Consider the following 6783-nt stretch of genomic DNA (forward strand, 5'->3'; position numbering starts at 1 on the left):
GACCTCATGACTGTATTCTTCCATATGTTGCGCTCCTTTTAGACCACCAAATGGTATTAGAGCTCGATTTGTCTGGGTTGAACAAGGTGACTCTAGATCTGAAACCCGGGGAGTGGTAATGGAAGCCACTCTAGTGAAACCACTAGTTGGAGTCGAGTCCCGAGAGAAGTTGAGCGACTCAATGTGGAAGGATATCATACTTAATGAGGAGATTGTTGAGTATTAAGTGTGATGAAAATTTAACATTTACAAGATATGAGTAGAATGTAAAACATATAAATGGAATGAACTACCTAACCCATTATCTTAGAGTCTTTAGCTTGATGTATTGCCTAGCTCACAATCATGTAGTTTCTATTATAGACTTTATAAATATATTCCCTCATATATTATGCTTCTTTTGGTCCAATAGTTTAATATAGCTAGTGTTCACACGTGATTCGTAGTGTGACTCGTCAAATTTTCAAATAAAATTTAATATAATAGTCGATTTGGAATAATTTATCTTATTAAATACGTTAGATGACTGTGTTAATTATTTTAAAAAAATTAATTGGTACTCAAATTTTATAATTATAGATAATTTTAATAGAAAATATAAAATTAAAATTAAAATAGTAGTTCATCGAAATAGTTTATCTTATTTAAAATTCTATACAATTAGAAAGTAATAAATAGTAATCATTAAATAGTCAATGTAGTATATTTTAATTAGTACTCTATACAATTATCTCAACATAATAGTTTATTTTGATTAGTTTTCCAAATTATCTTAAAATAGTAGTTTATTTTAGTTAGTTCTCTAATTTTAGTGATTATCTTAATAGTTTTTAATTAATAATTAAATTTTATAAATGAAAGGATATTAACGTAAATGTGTCTGTCCCCTACTCTTTTCATCTGTGCTTTTTATAGTATAAATATAGATGATAACAAATATTTGGAGAAATTTTTAGGTAGACTCATTCCACCACATCATCTGTGGATTAAGCCTATCACATAATGACATGTCATTAAAATGATGGCAGTTTTGTAATATTACTATTCAAATGTGTAAATAAATAATAAACGAATTTACAAGATTGTCATCATTTTAATGTACATATCATTATGTGATAGACTTAATTTACGGATAACATGCTGGATTGAGTCTATCTAAGAATAAATATTCATTGTTTATGACATTGATTAAAAATACAATAAATCACAGTCACTACAACAATATGTACTTTTTGTGGCAATTTTTTAATGGAAAAAAAATATTTGCCACTAAATCATTTAAACTTGGACACTTTTGTGGTGAGATTAAAATATGCCACTATATTACAAGCAACAATGGCATAGTTAAAAATTGCCACTGTTAGTTTTTTATTTGCTGCACATTGTACTTTTTGCCACAAAATATATAGAAAATTTGGCGCTTAAATTTTCGTACAGAGCGGGATTGAAAAGTTAAAAATTAAAAAATGTGAACAGTTTATTTTTGTCTTAATTTTTGAATAAGAAAAATCTAAAGCAAATACGTGTTCCATCATTCTTCTTCTCCTAACTTGCAAATTAAAAATTTAACCCTAATTTAATCTTTATGCCACCACTTCCAGTAACCATTGCCTTTCCCCGCTTCGATTCCCACCTCCGATGTTGCCGCCTGCTCTGTTTCTCTCCTCCACCGCTTTCTATTGCTCGTGTTTTTCTTCCTCTATGTCTACTGATGTCCACTGTGTTTCATTCCTCCGCTGCTCGCTGCTCGCTGTCGTTGCGTTTTGTTCTACCGTTGTGTCTGCTGCCTCACCGCCCATAGCAACGCCGGCCTTCGTTTCAAGCTTGATCTCTCTGTGAAAGTCTCTGGTAATTAACTCTTCCGTTATTTGATTTGTTTGGACTGTTTAGTTTAGGGTTTTATTTTTTTCTTTCTATTTGAGTTTAGAAATTTAGAAATTTTAGCGATGCCAATTTAATTCATTGTTAGTTCTCAGGAGCTTAAAATTGAGTTTTAGTTAGCAATAATCAATCAAAAAGCTATAAATTGAAATTTGTTATCACTGACTTATATGCAATCATAAAACCATGTAAGTACTACTACTGCTAATATTATATGTTCATCATATTTAAAAGTTTAACAAAAATATTGTTCAAATCTGATTTTTGATGAATGGTTTTAATCACAAGCTTGCCAGATGTTGGATAAAGAATATTGAATTATAAGTTTAAAGGAAATTGTCACAGTGATGTTTTCATTTGCTAATTGCTTTTGATTGATGATAGTGTGGTATGTTATAATTTCTGATTTCACGATGCATGTCATAAATTATTAACTACTTGATAAATATTACAAGTGATTTGTCAAACATTTCTAAGAGATTTGGTTGGCTCCTGTGGAAATGATGAAGGCGGATGGGATGTTGACCCCACACAACATGCTGGATTACCAAATTCACCGTCATCTTTAGATGGTTTTTTTTATCAATTTTCTTCTAAAAAGGTTATGTAGAGAGGACATGAGTTTGTGGTGGCATATGATATGTTGTTTGCCTGCAACTATTTGTTTTCAAAATTTTGATTGGATATGGTCATAGGAATATATTAATTTCACATCAGATCGGGCCCTGCGACAGTGAACGTTTGAATGATTTTTGCTCTATTTTCCACTATTTCGCAGCATCAATGCTTTCTTGAAATTTCGTCTCGAATAGTTTTCTATTGGTTTGTATGTTTTTTTTTTGCTTTATACCTACACTGACATTTTCTTTTCTGTTTAACAGGTGACTTTGAATCACAAATTCTTACTGTTGGAACTATTATCATAATATCACCAATCTTCATGATTTTGCTTAATTGGAAGCGACTATTGATTATGCTTGATCGTCCAATTTATAGCTTAATCTCTGATATGATATCTAGTTAGTTTTAAGATAGTAAAGTTATGGTTCTTAAAGTGCCTAAAAGTTTAGTGTCTTGTTTTTCAGGTAAACAATTGAAAATCTCATTGAGCTGAACTATGTTAGACAGGCTGTTTTTGTGGTATGAATATCTTTCTTTAATTGTTGGTGAAGAAGTTTAGAATTTTTTGATAATAGAAGGTCAAAATTAGAGTGAAATAGCAATGAAGTCATTAGAAATAGGCTTAATACATCTGCGTATCCCTGCACTTTTCTGTTTTTGCATATAAGGTCCCTGCACTAAAGTACCCCATTATTAAATCCCTACACTTTAACTTCCATCATCTCAAGGTCCCTCTGTTAAGGTTCTGTTAGCGCGTGCAGTACACGCGCCGTTAATGAGACTAGTATTCAGTTTTGTAGTTTGATATATACAAATAAGGTCCCTGCACTTTTAATTTATACAAATAAGGTCCCTACACTTTAATTTTATATAAACAAAGTCCTTGTAATTGTTTTCATATAAAATTTATTTTAATATATATATTTTAAAAAATATATAATTTTAATTAATAATATAAGATGTTAATGCAATTTAATTAATTTTTTATAATGTTTAAATTAACAATAAAGATATTTTTAAACTAATAAAAATATTATTATTTTCTTATTTTTTTATTAGAAATGGAGCAGTCAGTTTTGTTTTGTAAGTTTATATAACATACTCAAATTCGAAATTGACATATATGAGGATCGACATCTGTTTACTTTTTTTTTTCTTCAAAATACGTCAGTTTACTTATGTAAATGTGATGTTGTTATGTATTATTTAAAAAAAAACATTGGTATAAAATATCATTTTAATAATTTAATAAAAATATTAAAATTAGTTTTATTTATGCTGGTTAATATTTACTTTTAAAAATAAAAAATCTAGTTCACTTTTATTTTTTAATATAATTAAAAATTAATAAATTTTATTTTTTATTTAAAGCTAAGTAATTTATAATTTAAAGATTATTAAAATTATATTAACGATCATTTTACCAAAATAAATATGATTTAAGTATTAGAGTACATTTCGTGAATGAGGCCTTTACTCAAGAAATATTCAAAGTTCGTTTAAAAAAAATTAAAGGTAACATAAAAAATTATTAAGAAATTAGAAATTTATTCAGACTTTCGCTTGATATGTCTACTTTAAAAATGGAAGTAGACAGCTCGAACTTGTAAGCTTATATAACATACTCAATTTTGAAATTGACATATATCAAGATCAACGTCCGTTTACACCTCTAAGTGCAATGTTATCATATTATTTAAAAAATAAAATTTATCGGTATAGAATATTATTTTAATTATTTAACAAAAGAAATATTAAAATTCGTTTTATTTCTCTAAATTAATGTTTATTTGTTAAAATAAAAATTAAATTCACTTTTATTTTCAACGTAGTAAAATAAATAAATAATTTTTTTTTTATTTATAGATGAATAATAATACATTAAACATTCAGTAAGAATAAATTAAATTTTCAATAAAATAATAGCTAAAAGATATAATTTTTGACATTATTCTTATTTAAATATGTTAAATTCATACCCTTTAAAAAATATTAGTTTTAATATTTTATACTTAAATTTAGTTTTATTAAACTAAAAATTAATGCATATTTATACATAATCTCAACATTTAAAAGTGCAGGGACGTAACATTAAAAAATTAAAAGTGCAGGGATCTAAAATTAAGAAAACTAAAAATGCATTAACGGCGTCAACACTCGCCTTAACAGAGGGACCACGGGATGATGAAAGTTAAAGTGCAGGGATTTAATGATGAATATTTTAGTGCAGGGACCTTATGTGCAAAAACAGAAAAGTGCAGGGACACGCAGATGTATTAAGCCTTAGAAATAACTAATTTACCGATGAGTTCTACTTTATATTACTAAAAAGTTCAGCTTTGAATTTGAATTAGTAAACTGAAATCTTCTACTTTTAACTATCTGAGAAATCAGAATGTAGTTGCTGCAAGCTAAACATGTGATGCATACAATTTCATGATCTTCCAAGTTGATATTATTCTTAACAAACTTATAGAGATCTACACATATTACAACAGACTATTTATTGAACTTCTGTTTTAATAGTATGTTATCTCAAGATTTTAACAATTAGTGTCCTCTTTTCATGTAAGCTATACTATCTCTGATTAGTGAAATTATTCTTGCATATAGCTCTAATGCAGAATTAGTACTTATCCGTGTAAATTGTCTTCTGCTTTTGTAGTTATCTTTGTGCTTTCTTTGTTTGCACACGTATGTTAAGACAATATGAGTGGATGATACTTCTCAAAAATGAAGGAATTAAGGTTCCGATTCTTGTATTTTTTTCTTGTGTCTTATATTGTATTGAGGTTTTTATTTTCTGCTTTTTACGCTAGCTTTCTATTTTTGCAGGTCTTGATCGCTAAAATTGTAGGAATTGTGATCCAGTTCTTGTTTTTCTAGTACTTGCTTGCAAGCCTTTAACGTCATCCTCGGTGTACCCTAATCCGTCTTAAATCCTAGAACGAGGTTAGGTTTCTGGCAACATTAGTAGTAATTAACTTTTCAGAATCTTAATTATATTACTCAGCTGAGTTACTCTGTTTTGAAAGTTCTAGTCGCATGGAATTAAATCTCACATTATTAAGTAGGATAGTAATATCATGTGACTAGAACTAATTTGTAAAATATATGTCATATTTGTATGCAAGGCATTAGCCAATGTTTTATGTGATGTAATTTATTTAATTTTTTCATTATTTTCTCTTGTAATTCATTGGTCTAACTATGATTGGAGATTGATCTTTGGTTGCTATTATGTTTTGATTATCAGGTTTTTCGATTTTGCATACTTATCTTGCAAAGACTATTATGGAGAAATGAAGATGATAGATTTTATATGAAGTGCTAGCTCGTCTTTTGACAAGAATAAAAATAGTACTCTTTCACATTTATTAGGACTAATGTATGTTCAATTTTAATTGTGTTGTAACTAGCCTAGTGTAGAATTGATAACCAAAGATTATTGTATGAGTGTTTGAAGTTAAATTAAATGTATTTTTAAAATTTTTGAAACTTCCATTGAAATAAAAATTCAATTTAATGTATTTATTTATTATTATAGACATTATGTCTTTAAAGTAATGACCACCTAGTTTAGTGGCAAGCGAAATATGCAGTTAAAATGTTAAAAATTGTGGCATATTTTTTTTGCCACTATTGTTTTTTAGTTAGTGGCAATTTAAATATGCCATAAAATTATTACATTTATGGCAAAACCATATTGCCATTATAGGTTATGACTTTAGTGGCAAAATATGTTTTTGCCATTAAAACTTTATATCAGTGGCAAAATTTCATTTTGCCATAAAGACCTTTAGTGACTGACTATTAGTGGCAAACCAGTGGCAAAATTCATTTTTGCCATAAATGAATTTAGTGGCAAATTTTTAATATTTTGTGGCAAAAAAAAATTCCACAAAAACTTCAGTTTGTTGTAGTGAGTGAATGTTATCGTCAAAAGTAGTTTTCAAGAAAATAAAATCGCCTGTATTCACATAATGGTCCGATAATTTTCTTAAGTTTTTTTTTGACAGTTATTTGTATCATTATTGTCCTAATAATTTCAAACTCTAATTGTTCTAAATTATATTTCTTTCGGTACTGCAATTTTTATAATTTTTTTCTTTGAACTTTTTTAGTAGCAGGTAAAGAGTTTTAGGCACAAAAAATAATACTGAAATTAGATTAATCATTATTGTGAAATAATAAAAAAAATTAAAGAAATAAATTTTAATTAAGTTTAATAAAATCATAAGCTATAATAAAAAAAAGTTAAATTGGAGTTCAATTATTGGA

The 6783-nt window shown here is 27.6% G+C and overlaps 1 long non-coding RNA gene across 1 annotated transcript; it reads left to right on the forward strand.

Annotated features, from left to right (window-relative positions):
* The first annotated feature begins 1451 nt into the window (after positions 1-1451).
* On the forward strand, positions 1452-6000 carry LOC126671814 (uncharacterized). The gene is made up of 5 exons (XR_007639135.2): positions 1452-1848; positions 2763-3021; positions 5168-5249; positions 5338-5454; positions 5759-6000. It is a non-coding gene; the product is annotated as an uncharacterized LOC126671814 (long non-coding RNA).
* Positions 6001-6783: the final 783 nt, after the last annotated feature.

The sequence above is a fragment of the Mercurialis annua genome, linkage group LG3 (assembly GCF_937616625.2).
Source record: "Mercurialis annua linkage group LG3, ddMerAnnu1.2, whole genome shotgun sequence".
NCBI lineage: Eukaryota > Viridiplantae > Streptophyta > Magnoliopsida > Malpighiales > Euphorbiaceae > Mercurialis > Mercurialis annua.